We start from the raw sequence: 22,317 nt of genomic DNA, 5'->3' as shown, positions 1-22,317 counted from the left end.
ATTACTGTACAAGGTCTGAGGCAGCTGGGGAAAAAAAGCTGATATAAACTGTGCTTTGATTAGCTATAAAACCACCAGCGCTACTGCACCTTAAAATTAATAAGAAATTTACCCAAAGTCAATAAGAAGAATTGCATGGTTCTGTATTGCATCGTTTTCCACAGTTTGGACATGGTATTTTCAGTTTCCATATGCTTTTATGTGAATGATGAATTTTCGAATGCTAATACTAGTGTGTTTTTTTTTATGGTTTGTAATTTTATTTTGATTTTTTAATTTTTTTTATTATTTTTTTATTGAGTTATTGATAGGTTACAATCTTGTGAAATTTCAATTGTACATTAATGTTTGTCAGTCATGTTGTAGGTGCACCACTTCACCCTTTGTGCCCACCCCCCACCCCACCTTTCCCCTGGTATCCACTAAACTGTTCTTGGTCCATAGTTTTAAATTCCTCATATGAGTGGAGTCATACACAGATTGTCTTTCTCTCGCTGGCTTATTTCACTTAACATAATTCTCTCAAGGTCCATCCATGTTATTGCAAATGGAATGATTTTGTTCTGTTTTGCAGCTGAGTAGTATTCCATTGTATATATGTACCACATCTTCTTTATCCATTCGTCTGTTGATGGGCACTTAGGTTGCTTCCACATCTTGGCTATTGTAAACAGTGCTGCAATAAACATTGGGGTGCACAGGAGTTTTGGGATTGCTGACTTCAGGCTCTTTGGATAAATACCCAGTAGTGGGATGGCTGGATCGTATGGTAGTTCTATTTTTAGTTTTTTGAGGAATCTCCATACTGTTTTCCATAGTGGCTGCACCAGTTTGCATTCCCACCAGCACTAATACTAGTGTTTTATCACAAAATTTTCAGGGTTCTTCTGTACTTAAGAAACTTCACTGCATTCTTACGTATAGTTTCAGGATAACTTAAAGTTATTCTTGTCTCCAGTAGAACTTATCTCCGAATTAAAAGTGGAACTCACTGGGACAACAAAGGCTCCATGTCTAGAATGTACCTGGACAGTCAACTTTTTATGTACTTCTTTTTTCTGTATTTGAAAACCTTGTGTAATAGACATCAAAGATAATCTGAGAGTTAAAGGCATTACAGAAATTCTGAAAGAGCTCAAGGATAGGAAGAATGATATTATTTATTGAATGTCTATGATATAACAGGTGGTTTGCCAAGATTTGTCCATATGGTAGCCTGACCATTACCATTTCAAGCTTGTTGTGCACAGGTGGCTCACCCAAGTCACAGAGTTACAAGCAGATTGGAATTCAAAGCCTACATCCTGTTATGCCATGGCTGTGGTTTTTAAATAAAGAGTGAAGCATGGCCTAATTGAGTTTTGATAGAAGAGGAAATTTTATAAACAAAGCATCCGTCTAGAAGGTATCCAATTGACATTTTGGCTTTATAAGATTGGAACTTGGGAGAGAAGTCGAAGCTGGTGATACAGATTTTGTGGTCACCTGCGTAGATGCCGGACCTAAAGCTATGAGAAGGAGTGAGATCACTGAGGGGCAACATAGAAAGATGGAGCACACACCCTGAATCATGGAGAATGTCCACAGGTAAGCGGGAGGGATAAAGAAACAAGCCTCCGATCCATAACCAATCCAGTAGACAAGAGGTGGGTATCATTTCCGATCCCCTTTACAGATCAGGAACCTGAACTACAGAGAGCTAAGTGACCTGTTCAAGGTCATACATCAAATCACCATGCAACCTAGGCATAAACCAGGGTCCCTGTCCCTGACCCCCTTGCTTTTTGCCCCACAGATTTAAAGTGAAGGCCATTTGTCTTTCCTAAGCCCAATGTTTTCTCCCCAGCAGGTGAGAACAAATAAGCAATTCCAAGGAGAGGACTCCAACCCAATCTGGGCTTCCATCTCTGTTGATCTGACAGCTCTCTAGTCCCTAAGTGAAACGATCCCATGTTAAGCCTTGGTGTACGTGGAAGGTGGGAGGGCTGACAAAGGGGGGCGGGGGAAGCAGGAGTCAGTATTAGTTTTCTCACTTAATTAACTGCATTCAACAGAGCTAATGCCATAGGCAAATTTCTAAAGGCTAGTAACACATCCCTTAAGGAATACTTGGGGCCCATTTTTTCAGCCTATTAGTGACCAGAAGAACAGCCTCGTAAACCCAGGTCTGCCAAAGCCAAGAGAAAAATGTGTATAATTGGAAAAAGGTTGAAAACAATCCTGGATAATAAATTACACTTACTCAGTCCCTTTGTCCTTCCAACTCTACAGCTAGCATCACATTTCATAAGGGAGCCACGGAGAAGAGGCAAAGGCTGAGAGGAAGCTTGTACTTATTAGGCACCAGAGGGAGGCCTCTGAGATTAGCAAAATCGGTTGTTTATTTAGATTCCACTAACTTGGAGGATGCGTCATGCTGAGAGGAGGCTATGGCTGCTTGCTTTCCTCACGGTCCAGAGCATGGCCCCACAGCTTGACCATTATCTACAGAAAAGTTGGCAGGTAGAGCTTAACAAAATCTCTTCTAATTAGGTGATCTGATAATCCTCTAAATTCCCTAAAACAAAAGCCAGCTACCTACCTCATTTCCTTGGATCGCCTGGAGTTATGATGCTTTCTGATGTTTAATGGATCTTCCTTCCTGGGAGATAGCTGTTCAGCAAAAGGAAAATGAAGTAAAGCTCTCCTGCTTACCAAGTGCATTGTCTTTCACATGCAGACACATAAACACGTGCACACGCATGCACTCACACACACTCGTGTCTCGTGTGGATTGGAACCAGCTGGAATACATTTGTGAGGGAGTGCCAAGCTTTAGTCAGTTGTAGAACTTGAAATGGATCCTCCCTATTTGCTAGGATGAGTCCTTTGGATGTTCGCTCATGCTGCTGCCAGTGATGCATGAATTTGATCATTCAATCCTCATCCATAAAGACATTGTGGGAGTCATATTTTTAAGCCCAAAACTCCTGGGGGGGTGGGGGTAGAAGAACCAAGGCAGCTTGACCTCCCTGTGGAGATGTTCTCATCACTGTCCCCTGCCTATACCACTGTTTACCTAACCCATTAGCACCTCAACTAGTTTTGGTGACATTTATCACATGGAAACATATCCAGCATGACCTGGCATGCCCATATACATGTGTTGTGCAGTGAAGACTAAGAAAAGAATTTTCTCCCAAGAAACATTCTCTAGAAGTGGCTCCTTTTCAACATTGTTAAGATGCTATATTCGCCTCACATGTATCAGAACTTATTGAGAAAGTAAAGGTCAGCCTGTTGACTACTCTACTGGAACATTCAGTAGTCAAACCATGAGGCAATCAAAGGATGATGTCTTTTTATGCAATGGCACTCCCAATATTAGAACCAGGATGCATTTCTGGGTCTCAGGAAGTCTTTGGAATATGATTTGAAGGCTCTCTCTCTCTCTTCCAGAGTCTCTCCCCTTCTGCAATTTTTAAATTCCAGCTAAGAAAGAAAGCTCTGTGAAAGCAAGAATTTTACCTGTTTTGTCCATTACTGTGTTTGCATGCCTTAGTAAATACTTGCTGAATAAACAGATAAAGGAAACTAGAAATGCTGCCATTTGGAGATTTATTTCTTCGGGTCATCAGAGCTTCGAGGCAAACATTTCTGAGAAATGGGTATCACTTTTGGCCTTCCCAACTCATGACCCTGTAGGTCTTGGAAGTGCATTTCATCCTTTTGACCAAGGGAAACTTTTGACAGCAACACTAACCACCATCTTTTTGTGAAGAGTAAAGATAATCTATGTTTATTTGGGAATGTGGTGCGTCCTTAAAAGACATTATCTTTATTCATCGCAATAAGATTGTGAGAGGGATAACTGCCTGACTTGACAGGTGAGGGACCTGTAGCTCAGAGAAATTAAATAACTTGCCTAAGGTAACCCAATTAGTGAGTGGGAGGCTTGACTCCAGATCTGTCTGAGAAGGAGTTTGTACTTATAAGACACCAGAGGCAGGTCTCAGAGGAGAGTGAAATCAACTGTTTTCTTGGATTCAACCAATTTAAATACTGTGTAAGACTGAGGGCTCCTGTTCCCGTTGTCAAAATGGATGTTGTTTTCTCTACAAAGTGTGGTCCATGAGCCAGTAGCATTCGCATCAGAGAGCTTGTTGGAAATGCAGTCTGGGACTTTATCTCAGCCCTACTTGATCAGAATTGCCTTTTAACAAGACCCTCAAGTGGTTGTCTGTATACTAAAGGTTGAGAAACACGGGTCTACACCCCAGACACACACACTGCAGCAAGTTCTGAGGGAACGAGCAAGCAGAAAGAAAAATTTGGAGTGCAGTCAGTGCTCAGAGAAGGAAAGCCTGTCCCTGTAGCCATCCTGTCTCTGGGAACTAAGCAGGAAGCAGGTGGTGGGCAAGGTGCGGAGTACTGGGTCTCTGATTAATGAGAACAGCACACCCTACCTTAGCACACTAAACTCTTCAGTTCAGCCAAAGGAAGTATCTTACTGCAAGCATGGATTTTGTGTTTAGGTCTCTATTAGGGAGGCCAGCTTATCCTGGCTTACTTAGGACTTTCCTATATCTCCTGCATCCTGGGAAACTCTCCCATTCCAAGCAAACTGTAACGGTTGGTCACTCTAGCCTCTATATCTTCCTAAAGGAGCAAATGATAAAGTTGCTTTAGACTTAGATTCTGAGGGTCTCAGTTCAAATTCCGGCATCACCACCTACTGTTTCCATTATCTTATGCAAACCACTGGATGTCTCTTTGCCTTCTCTGCCAAATGGAGACAATACCAATTTCATGTGGTACTTGCAGGATTAAGTAGATGCTACAGACATTAAGATCATCAAGGCAGGGGCAATTTGCATTCCATCTTGGTAGCCCTGAGTAAGCATTTGTGAACACGCTTTGTGAACCAAGACGTAAGCATATATCTGAGGTGTTACCAGTATTATGAGCATGTGTCTTTCTTGAATACTGCTCTGTTTGATTCTACCAAGTCTGTACAGCGCATGGTCTCCTCTTTGAAGTCCCACACCTCACTCCAGCCACAGTGGTTCCTTAAGCTTTTGAAGAATCTTAAGTCACTTTAAGAAAATTGTTCAGCATCACCACCATTAAGAGTATATTGTGCTCTAGAGTCAGTGGATCAAATTTTGGCTCCACCACTTAATATTCAGGTGAGTTTGGGCAACTTATTTAGGCTCAATTGTTTTATTTATAAAATGGGAGCAATTTGAATAGTATCTACCTGACTTGCAGTTGGGTGTATGGAATGAGATAATGTTAATCTATGCCTGGCATAAGCCAAGTGCTTGGATATGTTAGTTGCTCTACCTTGAAATTTATTTAATATTTACATGCTTAGAATCTTAATTCTTATAGAATCTCCAACTTGGAAAAGGATCCCTTTGTCATAATAATATTTCATCTTCTTTAAACTTTTTATGTGTTTGCCTCATCCCCTTCTCCTACACTGTAAATTCCTTGAGGTTAAAAAGAACAACATTGTCTAGACCACCTCCTCCAAGACCAGCCGCTGTAACAGCATTTCAAGCACTTGTCATTGTGCCAGGCACTGTGCAAAGCAAATTGCCAAAATGGTTGAGCACTAACTGTGAGCACTAACTAAGAGGTACTTTACTTAGGTTACTTCATCAATCCTCAAAGTATCTCAGCGTGGTGGGGATTATTAGCTCCATTTTACAGATGACCTTAGACGATACGGAAATTAAGTAACTTCCTTGTCACCTGGGACTCATTGAAGACTGTCTGTTTCCAAAGCTCATGCCCTTTCTATATTCCTGAGGTGCTAGGATCCCCAGACCACCTGGTAAAGTTCCCCACATGCACATAATAAAGCAATGCTTCTCAATTTTAATGTGGATACAAATTACTTGGGGATCTTGATAAATTTCAGATAGTGATTCTGTAAGTCCAAAGTGAGCCTGAGGTTCTGCATTTCTAACAAGTTCCCAGGTGGCACTGATGCCGCTGGTCCAGGGACCACACTTTGAGCAGCAACGCTACAGAGTTGTCCAACTGGTTGGTTAACAGGTGAAGCCTCTAGACTCTGCATCTTCTGAAATTTTGGGCTGGGGGTGGGCAGGGTGAGGGGATGTCAGGAGGATAATATTTAGTGGAGCTGAATAAGTAACCAGTCGTATCTAGGTATTGTTCCTAACTGAAGTAGTCATAACTTGGGACTGCTTTTACCTATTTCTCTTAAATTCTATGGCATCTCTGGTCCTCAGATTCCTCTGATGATCGGAATTGATTGGAGCACTTATAAACCATGCAGTTTTCCCAGACCCTTCCCCAGGATAGGGTCCAGAAGTTTTTAATTTTAACAAATACTTCAGGTGACTCAAAATCAGAAAATTTTGGAAAGCACTAGAAGTGCTATAGGACTTTCAAAGGGAAGGCAATAAATGAGTGCTGGTGTAATCAAGGAAGGCTTGAAGGGGAGGTAGAGGGTAGAGTTTATATTTAAAGAACGAGAGGGTTTAAAGACCGTGGGAAGAACACAGGGAGCGGAAGAGGGCGCAGGAGCAAGAGCATGGACGTCAGTTCTTCATTTTGTCAGATATTCAGGTTGAGGCCTACTGGATTTTGTTTGCAATGCTGTGTAAACATGTTCTACTTGGGTCATCTAAAAACGTTACAGTAAAAGCGAAAACAAAATGTTGATTCTATACTTGAGTGACAACAAATCCACGTACAACCAGAAGTTTGCACAATTTGATAAAACTGAAAAACTGCTGTGCTCTCAGTTGCTGCATGCAAACATACATCAGAATGGCTCAAGTTAAAAAGGTTGACAGGACCAAGTGCTGGTGGACATGCAACACAACAGGAATTCTTGTGCACTGGTGTAAATTGGTACAACCACTTTGGACAATTATTTGACAGTATCTACTCATCAAATAGACCCATTCTATGACCCAACAATTTCGCTTCTAGATATAAACCAAACAGAAATTAGTACACTAAGGTACCTAAAGTCTGAACAAGCATTTCATAGCAGCATTATTTGTAATGGCTCAAACTAGAGATAAATCAGATTTTCATCAATAGTAGAACAGAAAAATTGCGTTAGAGTCATGTGATAGAACATTATACAGCAATGAAATGAATCAACTATTGCAACAAATAGACACAAAAGTATTTACATAATATGACTTTTATATGAAGTTCAAAAACAGGCAAAACTAATCTATGGTATTAGAAATCAAGATGTGACTATCTTTGGGGACTTAGAGGGGGCTAATATCTGGAAGGAGGCTTGTTAGGGGGGCTCCTGAACTACTGATGGTGTTCTATTTCCTAGCCTGGGTAGTGTTTATATGAATGTGTTCATTTTACGATAATCTATTCAGCAGTACACTTAACAAATGTGTGTTCTTTCCTATACAAATATATTTCAAGACAACCCACACATGTGGGCGCGCACGCGCGCACACACACACACACACACACACACAGAAACACGCATGCGCATATTAGAAAGAAGGAGGAGGACCACAATCGCAGGTATGCTTTAGGTGAGGTTTGCATTGGCTCCATTTCTCAAGGCTCATCTCTGCAATATGACATTTGACTGGCACTCATGGATTTCTTTTTCCACAATCCTATGGTATAAAAACAATGTTTGGCAAATGGATATGACACTGATTCTTCCCAAACCAGGTATTTCTGTAGAAAATAGTCCATGGGCCACATCCATATTCTTGGAGAAATATTTAAGCATCATACAACCCCATGCAGTAGTCTTATTCTTGATTGGGAGGAACAACCAAGGCTCGTTGCCTCTGAGACTTGCCCTAACTAATGGGCATCACAGAGATTTCTCAGTAAAGCATGATCAATCCTGTGAACAACTTGGTCAACTCAGTGATCATATTTCCACTCTCCATTCATCTGCCATCTCCTCACACATATAAACATGCCCATTGTTCTGGCTTCTGAAACCAACCTTGCAAAATCTACCCTACGGCTCCCAAAACATGAGGTTTGGTTTTTCCTGGTTACTCTGCTGGCTCATAGTCCTTCAAGTCAGAGGCCTGGATGGTCTTTGAGAAACCTGAGGAGAAGCTCATTAACAAGGGATCATCTCCCCAAAGTGACGTTTTATGAAGCCTCAAGCTAAAACCCCCCTGGAGCCTTGTCTTCTCCTGGTTGAAGATGGTATCACATGAACTTGGGCAAGAAGACGGGCAGTTCTAAAATGATGCAAATGCAAGTGCTAATCTCTCAAGACAATCTGAAGCAAATAACTTAAATAAGTCAATCAATAGATACCTAATAAGCGATTAATAAGCAAATAACTATAGTGAAAGGAAATGAATTACAATAATGGGCTAGTTGCTCATATGACATTTCCTTACTTTTAGGAGATCTGTGCTGTACATTAGTTTTTAAAGTGGAGTCCACAAACTGACAGCCTGCAGGCCTACTTTGGCCCACAGATAGGTTTGGTTTGGGCTTGCATCATGTTTTAAAACTCAGGCACTTCACACCAAAATGCATACTTAAGGCTTCTCTTTAAAAACGGAAAGATCTGGCAACATTCCCCTGTGTTAACAGTTGCTGGAGCCACCATTTCCCATTGCTTTACACCAGACTGCTTTACTCATTTATATTGCTTGTATGACCCCTGTAAGAATTTGTGCTTTCTACCTGTTATGAAAGCATCTGTCTTCATAGACAAGTCCAATGAAAGGGGAATTGTACCTGCCCTCAGCTCTGTTGATGGGGCAGGCTTAGGCAGCCATATTTTCTATGATGGTACCTCTCCCTCAACACCTCCACTTCTCAGCAGAGGCTGACTGCAGCAGGGATGGCACCTGACTCAAAGGTGGCCCATCCTGAAGCTTGCTAACGACTTCTCGCCCAGCAAGGGAAAGTGAGAAAAGGTAATCACATTCTTCACTCAGAATGTTGGAATTAGACAACCGAGCAGCTGTTGCCAGCCAGTGCGGGAGACAGGTGGAGAGATTATGAAATGCACTTAGCATCACATAAAGCCAAAGCTCCACGTGATGAGCTGTGGGGTCGAACAGGCCCATTGAGAGAGGAGAATGGAAACTGTGCACCAAAAAAGGCATCAGTAAGACACCAGGTGGCCCTGAAAGGTTAAGAGTGCAGCTTTGGCCCCTGTATGTCATTCTCAATTCTAGTTCTGGTGAGACCTGACATACTTGGTTTTCAGTCCTTTTATGTCCGTGAGTTAAGGGAAATTTGTCCCAGTTGTCCTATATCCATTCTTCTTCTTAGAGAAATAACACCCTGAATTTCCTTAAGGAGCCATTCCACCATGAGAGACAAGTCCATCTGAGAAGGAGCTATGTACAGGGGAGAAAAGACCCTTACCCCAAATATTTCAGGCTCTCTAAGCCTTCATGAAGCATATTTGCCTTTATTTAAGGCATAACTTAGAAATGCAATAATGATGAAAATACATTTCATAAGCATTTATTGCATATCATCTGTATACGGTCCACTGTGGTAGGCACCGAGAGGGAAACAAAGATGACCAAAATCCCTACACTTGAGGAGCTTACAATGTAATGGAGAAGACAGGAAATGTACACAAACTGCTATAACATAATAACACAGTGAAATAAACACTACAGTAAATACTTGTTGATCCTCATAGTCCTTAGGGAAGAGAGGGGAGGAAGTGATTCTCGCTAATTGGGGTTGGGAGCAGCTTGGTAATCTGGATTCCTAGCAAATGAGCAGGAGAGATGATAGAAGGGGAGCAGTTTACAAGGAGGCACTGACGACAGGACAATGTTGACAGATGTGAAGGGAAGAAACCAAAAAGGAATACAAGAGAACTGGAAGCATAGCAGACAGAGAGAACAATCACCTTCACGGGGACTTGAGGCATCATTGAATGACAACCCATAGCTGCCATTACAGTAGGACCCAAACTGGATATCATAAAGGGGCAGAGGAGGAAGAGGACACTGTAGATTTGGGTGGTTAGGGAATCCTTCCCAAGGAGGCTGGCCTTCAATGGGGCTTTGAAACTTACATAGGACTTAGAAGAAGGTGAGAGGCAGCAAGCACATTCCAGGTGAAAGGAAACACGGGAGCAAATGCATAGGAAGCTGAAGGAGCCGTTCATTGTCCTTTCAGGGGCAGTATGCGTGTGTTTGGGGGGAGGGAAGAGTGAGCAGACTAGTCTCACTGAAGTTGATAGTTCACAGTGGAGAGTGTTGGAAAAACACTGTTGATAAGGCCGTCTGGAGCCAGCCTGTGGAAGGCCTTGGATTTGAGGACAAAGGGTTTGGACTTGATCCTAGAGGCAGTGGGAGCCAAAGAAGACTGGAGAAAGGGGTTGACTTGATGAAAGAGTTCCTCATTCACTGAAGAAAAGCACCAGCACAGCTCATTTTTCTCCTTAGAAAACAATCACAGAATCTAGCTTTAAATGCACCCCCAACTCTGTGAAAAGCATATACCAGCTTCTGCAGGGCTCCCGGGGGGAGTTCATGAGTTCAGACTCAAAGTGCAAGATGTGTTTTACTTGGCATTTAATCACGTCTAAGGGTGATGTGTGTCCTGAAATGAGGACAGGCTGATATGATTAAAAATTTTATATCAGTTATTCTGACTCTCTCATCCTTCCTCCCCCCACCCACCCCACTGTTCAGCCTCCGACTCCTCCACTTCTGCGTAATCAAAGTAAAATGGCTGTAAGACAGCTACTATACTTTCTTAGTAGCATGTGTGGGATAGATGCTCAGAATTAGGGCTTTGCAGGGATTAACCACTGCTTTCTCAAGCTTTCTAACCCTCATTTGATCCTTAGCAGTGTTTAGAAACACCTAGTATGGTGTCTGGCACATGACAGGGATTCAGCTAGAACGAATCAGTAACAATGTTTATGATACATGTGATTTTTAACGGAAATTTTGGATGTATTTCTTCTTTTCTTTCTCCATTTTTCCTACTCTCTGCCTCCCCACTATTTCCTCATTTCTCTTTCCTCTTTTTTCTTTTAGATTTTCTGTGCAGTCCGTTCTTCTCTCTTTCCCCCTTTTCTTGTTACTTTCTATCTCCTTGTAACTTTCTTTTTCCTTACAGGAACTGGGAAAGACAAGGGTGTGTGGGCGGCCATGGCGTCCCTCCAAGGAAAGTGTGAGGCTTTGGGCAAAATAGATCTCTCATTTCTTCCAAACATAGGTCTAATCTGAACTGTCTCCAGGCACTAGTCTCCAATCCAACTTCAGTGGTTTCAGTTGGACTCCATGAGCGGGGACCCCAGGGATGTTGTGTCGTTAGTCTTGTCTTGAAGAAAATCAGCTTTCTATGCGCCTCCTTGTCTCGCAGATTGGGGCACCCACATTCCCTTTCCTCAAGTCACTAGAGCCCAAGAGAGACTTCTGAGCGAAATGCCTGGCTGAAGAGAAGCAAGACTTCATTAAGAATTTGATTTATCCCCAAATGATCTATTGTTATGCATCAAACATGTTTTCCCTACGAACCAGTTGGCAGGGAGCACGCAGATAAATTACTACAAGATGTAACCAGACAAGCTGTTCAAAGGAAATGGCTCTCTGTGTGTGGAACTCAGGAGAGCAAATCTATAAACATGTGTTGGGAAATCAATTCAGTATAAGTTTTCTGGAAGAAATGAGCTGCTGCCCCCAAACTACCAGCGTGCTATGATAGCTGACTGTTCTTTTGAGGTCATCGTCCATTGTCTTAGTGGTCAGGTTGGAAAAACAAGGGTAAGACCTACTCTGAAGTGTCTTCAAAGGGGAGAAGATAAGTGAGTTATCTGTAGGCAATTATGAATTTTCTCCATTGATACAAGTCATGTTAGCTAACGTTGTTTTGCTGGAGACAATGGGTTAAAGTAATTTCATCTCCATATAATAATATTTACTTGATGTAATGATGGATTTCAAAAGAATAATAGTAATATAGTATGATATAATACATATAATATGACACTACAATGCAGTGCTATACAGCTTGCTATGGAAGAAAAATCCCCAGGCACGGCATCAGAAAGAGAGAGAGAGAAAGAGAGAGGTGTATAAATCCTGCCTGACCATATGCCACTTGCTAGCTCTGTGATGCTTGGAAATTTCCTTAACTTCTCTGAGATTTCCTCCTCTTTTTAAAGGGGAACAGGCATATACTACTTGCCTTACAAGGCTGTTTTGTTTTAACACATGCCACGTGTCCTCTAACTGCGCTGTGGCCAATTAAATTTAAATGACTTAAATACAATTAAAACTTTATTTCCCCAGTTACTCTACCTACATTTCAAGTGCTCGATAGCACCACGAGGCTTGTGGCTAGAGTACTGGGCAGCACAGATACAGAACATTTCCTTTATTGGGGAAAGTTCTATAGGACAGTGCTGTCCTAGAATTTGCCAGACACAAAGTAGGTACTTTACACATAACTGTTGCCTCCTGCTTCACAGTTGTCAAAGCACTACGCATATCTGATTGAAGGGCTATCTATCCGGCAAAATTGGAATGCCCTTTGACAGTCTGTTGGACAAAACTGTCTTTCCATATGATGTTCTAACCCTGTTCAAGTCTACAAAGCATGGTGATTGCTGGAAAATCGGAGAGTATACCGAGAGGATTTCTGGGCCTTTATTAAATGATACCAAATGCTTATGCAAGAGGCCTTGACTCCAACCACAAAATGTGTCTCAGTAGAGATAACGAGAGTAGAAATGAAGAGAAATTAACAACAATAACAATGAAAACAAACCTGTAAGAATATCCATCAAATACTCAACATGGGCTTGTGCTAACATGCATGACCCTCCCAATGTTTCATTTAACTGCCTTAGAAAAATCCCAAGGTAGATGAAAACTACCCCAAGATGTGTAGCTGAAGCTTAAGAAATTTTCTCAAGGTCAAAGCAGAATTATTACAAATTCACTTTCATTTGGTTGAGGACCATCTTGACTTTCTAGGTTGAGTCCAACACATCTATGCTGCAGCTGATGGAATTGTAGCATGCCCAGAAGGTCCTTTTGATCTTCAGAGTATATTCTTGGCAGAGGAAAAGTAAACACAAGGTAAGGTTGCCCTTCATGTGCAGGAGTGAAAGGAACAAAAGCGATTTGTTGAGTGCTTTTTGCGTATGCTGTTCTATTCGTATTACATAAGTCATTTGATAATCTCCACCATAATCTTATGAAGTAGGAATACTAATATCCCCATTTTATAGATGAAGAATTGAGGCACTGAATGGTTAAGAACTTGCCCAAGGTTACAAGCTAGTAAATGGTGGAGCCAGGACTTGACCCGGGTGGTCTAGCAAAATTCACGTTCTTAACCACTATTCTCTGAGGCCTGTCAGGGTAAGTGATCTCTCTGTGGTTTTCTCATTTAAGTTTCCAGAAAAAAATGAATTCTTTTACAAATATTTTCAGTTTTTCTTCTTCAGTTTTTCTGGTCACTGTAGGAAACAGTTCTACATATTAAACAAAATTATAGTATTGAAAATAATGCTAGAAATACTGCTTCCTGGATAAAGCATCTTATAGATTTATGTAAACAAACATTTCATGAATAAATGAAAATAACAAATGCAAATGAGATAGTGAGAGTATTTTATCTTTCAGGTGCTGAACTATTTTGTCAACAATATTTGAGTGAAGAAAGTGTCAAGTGAATATGAACACTTAGATGGGGGTCAATAAACTAAGACTTGTAGGCCAGCTGTCTGCTTTTGTAAATAAAGTTTTATTGGAACACAGCCATGCTCAATCATTTATGGATTGTCTATGGGTAGAGTTGAGTAGATGTATGGCCCACGACATCTAAATATTTACCATCTGCCTCTTTACAGAAAAAGTTTGCTGACCCTTGATTTAGATGACAGTGAGAAAATAGAATTATGCTCTGAAAGTGGGTATTAACTTATGTCCATAATTTTCAGTAGACTAAAAATCTGGGACTTCAATAGTAGAGTATTAATAAAATGTGACGCTGTTTAATTTTCCAGAAGCTAAAACTGCAAATAAAGGGGAGTTTATAGATCAAATGGCAACCATTTATAATGAAGCATTGTTGCAGTTCTGAATTTGAAAGCCAAAGGCAATCATTACATAAGGTAGAATGAGTAGCTGCTCTGTGACCCTCCAATCCTCTGTCCATTCTTATCTGATCACTCTAATCACAAGTAAACATCATGATTATTCTTGCTGCTCTTTCACCTTCCCTTCCTGTGTTTCTTGATAGCAGAAGATGTGTCTTTTGCAGCCTGGTGCTTAGCACAGCGATTGGCATATAGTAGTAGCTAAATGAAGAGCTATGTGGCAAAGAGTTGAAGAATCCAAACCTAGGAAAGATAGAGGAGCAGCCATAATAAAGGAGAGTTAGGGTGGATTGCTGTGTCAAAGAGGGAGTGAACCAGCAGAGAACTTACAAAAATCACAGCATTACGATTTTACAAAGTGCTGATACCCAGGCTGAGCCAGGTAATCATGGCTGACTTTTAGTGATCGCACATTGTGCGCCAGGGACACACTCTTCTCAGCTTCTGGCAAATATTTATTTGATTAATCTCCACAACAACTCAAGGAAAAGGCTATTGTCTTTATTTCATAAGTGAAGAAACTAAGAAACAGAGAAGTTTATTACCTTCGACCAGGATACACAGGTAGAAAATGGTAGAAGGAAGTTTTAAACCTAGGGAGTCTGAATCCAGAGACAAAACTTGTAATGATTATGCTATATTTGTCTCTCTGTGGCTGCATTCTTAACCTCTTCTTCCTCAGTCGTTTCAAGACATTCCATGGAGAGCTCTTCCCTGAGAATGTGTTTCCACTTTTCTAATGAAAACCAGTAACCCAAACCTGGTTTGTTGTATAAGTATTCATTTTACAGCCAACTTACTAGTAACTAGCCTTCATAAAATAGAGCATATCATTTGAACAGGGATAATCATACCATATTTTATTGTCTTTGTATTTCCAGCACTCATTAGGAATTTTCTATCTCAGTTATGCTTTCTATGTAATTAAAAACATATTATTTCAAATTTAGGAAACGTAGAAAAACTTCAGATATAGGTCTTTGCTTCTTAAATTCCAGTCTGAGGTCCATAGCATCAACAACACTTGGGAGCTTGTTAGAAACACGGCATCTCAGGCTCAACCCCAGACCTACTGAATCAGAATCTGCATTTTAACAAGATGACCAGATGAATTCTATGCCCTTTAAAGCCTGAGAATCATGAACTCTGCCACTATAGTATGATTATCATTGGCTCCCCAAAGAAATAATAATTCTGTACCTCTGGATGTAATAAGAGTCAAGTTAAGAAAGCTTGATATGCTAAGGCAAAGGCCAAATTCTAGCTATGAAAAGACCTAGTGGTTCACAGCCATAACTGCACAATAGAATCATCTGGAGAGCTTTAAAAACCCCAGAGCTATTTGGGGTCTTTTGTGATTCCAAATTTTAGGAGTTTTTTCTATTTCTGTGAAAAATGTCATTGGAATTTTGATAGAGATTGCATTGAATTTATGGATGGCTTTGGGTAGTAAGAATGTTTTAATAATATTAACTCTCCTGATCCATGAATACAAGATATCTTTCCATTTATTTGTGTCTTCTCCAGTTTCTTACGTGAATGTCTGATAGTTTTAAGTGTATAAATATTTCAGTTCCTTGGTTAAATTTATTCCTAAGTATTTTATCATTTTTGGTGCTACTGTAAACTACCCTGTTTTCTTTATTTCTTTTTCAGATAGTTTGTTGTTAATGTATAGAAACACAACTGATGTCTGTATATTGGTTTTGAATCCTGAAACTTTACTGAATTAAGTTTTTGGTTCTAACAGTTGTTTGATGAAGTCTTTAGGATTTTATATATACAAGATCCTGTCATTTGTAAACAGAGATAATTTTACTTCTTCTTTTCTAATTTGGAAGTCTTTTATTTCCTTTTCTTACCTAATTGCTTTGGCCAGGACTTCTAGTACTATGTTGAATAGAGTAGGCCCACTTGTCTTGTTCCTGATCTTAGAGGGAAAGCTTTCAGCTTTTCACCAGTGACTATGATGTTAGCTGTGGGCTTGTCATATATGGCCTTTATTATGTTGAGGTGTGTTTCTTCTATACCCAATTTGTTGAGAGTTTTTATCATGATAGGATGATGAATTTTGTCAAATGCTTTTTCTGCATCTGTTAAGATGATCATATGATTTTTATCTCTCATCCTATTAATGTGGTGTGTCACATTTATTGATTTGCATATGTTGAACCATCCTTACCTCCCAGGGATAAATCCCACAAAGCCATCTTGGGAAAGAGCAAAGCTGGACCATCATATTTCCTGTCTTCAAACTATGTTATGAAGCTATAATAATAAAAACAGTATGTTCCTGGCATAAAAACAGACATATAGAGCAATGGAACAGAACTGAGAGCCCACACATATATGGTCAACTAATATTTGACAAGGGAGTCAGGAATACTCAGTGTGAAAGGATAGTCTCTTCGATAAATGGCACTGGGAAAATTGGATATTCATATGCAAAAGAATGATATGGGACCCTATCTTCCACCATCCACAAAAATTAAGTCAAAATGGATTAAGGACTTAAACATGAGACCTGAAATCACAAAACTCCTTGAATAAAACATAGAGAAAAAGCTCCTTGACATTGGTCTTGACAATTAATTTTTGGGATTTGACACTAAAAACACAAGCAACAAAAGCAAGAATAAACAAGGGAGACTACATCAAACTAAAAAGCTTCTGCACGACAAAAGAAATAATCAACAAAATGAAAAGGCAACCTATGGAATGGGAGAAAATATTTGCAAACCACATATCTGATAAGTGGTTAATATCCAAAATATATAAGGAAATCATACAACTCAATAGCAAAAAAAAAATCTGATTAAAAAATGCGCAAAGGATCTAAAGAGACATTTTCCCAAAGAAGACATACAAGTGGACAATAAGTACATGAAAAGGTACTCAACATCGCTAATAATTAGGGAAATGCAAATCAAAACCACAATGAGATATCATCTCATACCTTTTAGGAAGACAAGACAGGAGAAACAATGCTGATGAGGATGTAAAGAAAAAAGGAACCCTTGTGCACTGTTGGTGGGAATGCAAATTGGTACAGTCACTGTGGAAAACAGTATGGAGGTTCTTCCAAAAATTAAAAACAGAACTAACGTGTGACCCAGCAATACCTCTTCTAGGTATATATGTGAAGGAAGTGAAATCACTATCTCATAATGATATCTGCCCCCGTATGTTCATAACAGCGTTAGTCACAATAGCCAAGACATGGAAACAACCTAAGTGTCCATTGAAACATGAATAGATAAAGAAAATGTGGTGTATATATATATGCAATGGAATATTATTCAGCCATAAAAAGAAGGAAATCCTGCCAACACAGATGGACTATGATTGCATTATGCTAAGTGAAATAAGTCAGACAGAAGACAAATACTGTAAGATCTCACTTACATGTGGAATCTAAAAAAGCTGAATTCATAGAAATGGAGTAGATTGGTGGTTGCTATGAGCTGGGGGGTGGGGAAAATGAGGAGATGTTGGTCAAAGGGTACAAACTTCTAGTTATAGAAGGAATAAGTTCTGGAGAGCTGATGTACAGCATGGCGACTATAGTTGACAATTCTGTATTATATTCTTGAAAGTTGCTAAGAGAGAAGATCTTAAATGCTCTCACCATAACAAGAAGAACAAAATGATAATTATGTGAGATGAGGATATGTTAACTAACCTTATTGTGGTAAACATTTCACTATATATGTGTGTCAAATCATCACATTGTACACATTAAACTTACACAATGTTATATGTCAATAAACCTTAAAATAAAAAACAAACAGAGAGCCCAGGGTCCTTACTATACCAACTAGTTTAGAATCTCTGTGGGTAGAATCTAGGTGCCAGAAGTTTTTAAAGATCCCTGGGTGACTCCAATGTGCAGTGAAGGTTAATCTCTTCCTTGGAAATGGGCTGTTCACTGTGGGAGAAGAAAGGATGTGCTTCTATTCGCCTTGAGCCTTTCCCATGAGATAGTCTTTCTACTTAGACCGTCTTCACTTGGGTAACTATTGCCAAATATTCTCTCTTTGGCCAAACGTTAGTCAGGCCCCTCTGAGCCCTCTGCTCGTCTAGGCCTGACTGGGGCTTCCATCTCTATCCTTGTAGAGTTCACTTTTAGCCGGAATCCTGGCAAGTCAATTTAGCCAGAATCCGTCCCCCTCAATATTTGGTCACCTTCAATATCTGATCACCCTCCTCACCCCACCACACCCAGGTGATACCTGATCGCCTAGGTGTGCCTTCAGCAAGAATCCTGTTTGGCTAGTTTAGCAAGAATTATCCTACTGCCTTAGAAATTTCTTATCCACCAACCCCACCACTTGTTTCTTGGCTATAAATCCTCCCTCCCTTGGGTATTCGGAGTTGGGCCTGATGTCTCTCTCCTCCTGCAAACCCTCATTGCAGTAGTACTTCTTGAATAAAGTTTTCCTTGCTGTCTTTACTAAGCGCCAGAACAATTTTTTTTAACACTGCTACTTACCCTTAATGTCTCAGTTTAAACCTGAAATTTCCTCCAGGATGTCTGAATTAGGTGCCCTTCCTACGTGCTCAGAGCACCCCCTCTACTCCTCCCATCAATCGCTATTGTAATTTCCAGTGTACTTTTCTCTGGGTCCCATTTGGTTCAAAATATCATGATGGCAACACTGTGTTCACCTTGTTCAACATGAACGGCAGCAGCAGCAATTAACACTCATCGCACACTGACCTCATGCCAGTTCTTGTGCATATTATCTCAGCTAATACTTATTATAACCCTGTTATTATCTCCATTTCACAGGTGACAATCTGAGGATGAGAAAAATAATTAACTTGCCTCAGGTCATACAACTAGGAAGTCTTGTTTCGTAAAGATTCATTGAGTGAAAAATAAATGGGTGAGTTACTTTCCTCTCCAGTCTGCCCACACCCTCTCTGGTGGAATTGAAGCCACACCAAGATTCCCTTCCTCTCCTCCCCGCCCCCACCTCATACTTACTAGAACTCAGCCTTGACCTCTTCCCCGTTCCCTGCCACAAAATGGATGGGCTGAAAGTCCTGATCTTCACAGGGCTCAACAGCAGTAACTTCTGCATCAAAGAGCTTGTTTTCTGGTTTGATGGAGTGTACTTAAAGAAAAATAAAATAAGAGAGGAGAGGATGTATGTGTGACATTTCCCAAAGTGTGTACTCTCAGCTTACAGTCTCAAGCTGTTTCTCCACCTGAAAGCCAGGACCCATGGGGAGGAGGTGGGCATGGACTTGTCACAGACCCTTAAATCCTTAGACATGTCACATATTTTCTGAAAATGGAAATAAGCATTATTCTCCACTCCTAGATGTACTATTGGATTGCAATGCTGTCATAACCACTAAAATGTGAGCTCATTTAAAATTGTTATTGAATCCATACTAGCTTCCCATCATCTTACTCAATAAGTACAAACAGCGGCACTGATACATTTCGTGGGGTCCAGTGGGATTTTTGAAGTTGTTAGTAGTAATAAAAATTCGAAATATTGTTGACTGGGCAGTGAGGCAGATGATCTCATTTAATTGTCCATCAACCTTTGAGGTGGGTACTATTATTCTCATTTTATACATGAGGGGCATAAGGTATGTTGGACACTTAGCATTGATAATAATATTTCCTGCTTAATGCTGTGATGAAGACTGAAGACTTGGAGGTCTCTGCCAGGCCAGTGCCAGAGTGGCATCAAGAAGAAGGGTCCATTAGAGGCTCAGAATGCTTGCAGAGATGGGGGTGGGGATGCTAGTACCCACATCTACACATGGAGGAGGGGCCTCAGATAGGCTGACAGTGTCTAGAATTTGGGAACAGGTGGTGATCCAAGAAGGAGGTGGTATATGCCCCCAAGATTGGTAGGGGCTGAAGTGTTCATCTTGACAAATGGAATGAGAATGGGGCCTGTCTGTTTGAGGCAAATGTTGATCATTTTAGGTAGGGTGGGGGAATATGTAAGGGACCTGGGACCTCCAATGCCTGGGGAGAGTGGTGTGTGTTTACTCAAGCATTCATTGAGTCCCTGCTGTATTCCAGGCACGATACAAGTTCTGAGCAAAAGAGACTTAGCTTCTGTCTTAATTGGAATTGTTTAGAGAAGCTATTCAAATATTAACATAATCCATAATTTAAAACTGTGAAAAGTATGACCAAGGAAAGGTACGAGGTGCTGTACATGTGTCACTGGGGAATCTGGTCTCATTTAGGGAGTCAGGAAGGACTTTCCTAAAGGAGTACCTGAAGAGAGGAAAGGAGAGTGAGCATTTCTGGAAGAGGGAACAGCTTGTGCAAATGTCCTGAGGTGGAAGGAAAAGGATACATTTGAGAAAATGAAAGAAAGCCAACATGTCTAGAGCCCAGTGTGCTGAGAAAAATTCTACTGTTTTGAGGGAGCTTGGACTCTGGGCAGGATTATGGATACTGGCTTCTACCCTGAAGACAAGACAGGGATCAAGCCATTGCAACTTGTGTCCAAGCTAAGACCAGAAGGACTAAGGCTTTTGAACTATGGGGTCTGAGTTTTCTTAACTTGTCCCACACTAGGGATAGAGCTAGTCCCAACATAGCCCTTCACTATACTTCCTGGCAGTTTTGCAGGTGACAAGTACCCTGGTTAGGAGCTGAGAAAGTCGAATTTTAGCCATAGTTCTACCTCCTTTTCAGTTAGGAACCCCTGGGACTCTGCCGACCCTATGGGATTGCATCCAGGTGGCTCTTAGGCAGTTTAAAATTTATTGCAGCACTGGTTCAGAGCAATGGTCGTCAACCTTGGCTGTACATTAGAGTCACCTGGAGGAGCTTTAACATTACTGCTTCCTCAGCCCCACACCCACGGTTTCTGATTTAATTGCTCAGAGTATAGGCTGGGCAGCAAGAATTTTAAAAGCTCCTCCTTCTAATGTGCAAACGAGTTTGAGGACCACAGGTTTAGAGGCTACTTCCCACGTGGCAGTCCACAGATCAGCTGTATCAGAAGTACCTGGCAGGCTTATAAAGGAAATTCAGCCCAACATCAGACTTAGTGCATCAGAATTTCTAAGAGTTAGATACAAGAATAGGTACTGGAAAAAAATTCTCCTGGCATTTACAAACAAAAAATGGAAGGAGCAGGTGATTTTTGAACCAGGTTTGAGCAGCCCTGATTTAGATCAGGGCATCTCAAACTTTAATCTCATTCAGTCTGGGGTGAGGCCTGAGCTTCTCCATTTCCAGCAAGCTTCAAGGACTGTCGCTGTCTGAGGACCACATTTTGAGTAGTAAAGATTCAGGGACTGCCAATGAAAGAAAGGGTGGCCTTTCTCTCAAAACTGCCAGGGACTGTACCTGAAATCTATTAGCATACAAGGATCTTATTTACATGTCCCTCTCCCCTTACCAGATCCTTTTCTTCAGGGCAGGGTTTAGATCTTTGTCATCTCTAACATCTAAACTCAGTGCTCAGCACGTTAACACAATAAATGGATTTTGAATTGAATATTAAATACCATGGTGTCCTTAGGGTCCAAGCTGTGGAGCCAGTTGAAGGTGAGACATTGCTATGATGTGGGCCTTCTGCCACTTCCAGTCATAAATTCCAATTGGATGGGGTCCAATGCGAAGCTGTGTGTGACCAAAGCCGCCTCTGTAGGGGGTAGGGTCAAAGCAGGCCTCTGGAATATTAATAATTCTGAGCAGTGATCACAGCTATGATATTTACAGACCCGTGAAGCACAAGGGACAGCCTGAGGTTGTGCACACAGCTATAGACTCCAAGGACTTGCTCTGCTCCAAATGGAGCATGTATATTGCCCAACGTTGCCAAAAGCCGTACAGTTCATTAGCTTTTACTATATAGAGAAATGCGCCAGGCCTGGCGTGAAAATGACATGACAAAGCACATTTGACAGCAATGGTCAGAGGAAAAAGCACAGTGGGAGCGGAAGAGCTCTATGGGACTCTGCTCATGGCTTTGGAACAAGAGAAAAATACCTCTGCCTCTCCATGTGGAGGCCCAGGCTGGTTGGAATCTGACAACGACTTATTACTTTAGAAACTTTTTTCAGGGGTTTGGTTTCTTCCCCTGGATTCTCCTTCCATGGTGATGGATGGTTTTTTCCCTGAGTATTTTTTGATGCTATGACTATTTGTGTGGTTTGTAAGTTACATATTGGGAGAGAGATCCAGAGAAAGAAAGGAACAGGGAGAGAGAGAGAGAGAAAGAAACAGAAAGAGACAGAGAGAGACC

The 22,317-nt window shown here is 40.9% G+C and overlaps 1 protein-coding gene across 1 annotated transcript in view; it reads right to left on the bottom strand.

Annotated features, from left to right (window-relative positions):
- Positions 1-734: 734 nt before the first annotated feature.
- Positions 735-22,317, bottom strand: part of LOC124230192 (uncharacterized) — a 79,676-nt gene continuing 58,093 nt past the window's right edge. The window contains exons 7-9 of the mRNA XM_046646001.1: positions 21,578-21,714; positions 19,068-19,197; positions 735-11,401 (exon numbers count right to left, since the gene is read on the bottom strand). The gene's annotated coding sequence lies outside the window, so the exon portion shown is untranslated. The remainder of the gene's footprint in view (positions 11,402-19,067; positions 19,198-21,577; positions 21,715-22,317) is intronic.

This window comes from Equus quagga, chromosome 19 (genome assembly GCF_021613505.1).
Source record: "Equus quagga isolate Etosha38 chromosome 19, UCLA_HA_Equagga_1.0, whole genome shotgun sequence".
NCBI classification, from domain to species: Eukaryota; Metazoa; Chordata; class Mammalia; order Perissodactyla; family Equidae; genus Equus; species Equus quagga.
The sequence above is the reverse complement of the archived record's forward strand: the minus strand, read 5'-3'. Positions and strand labels throughout refer to the sequence as shown.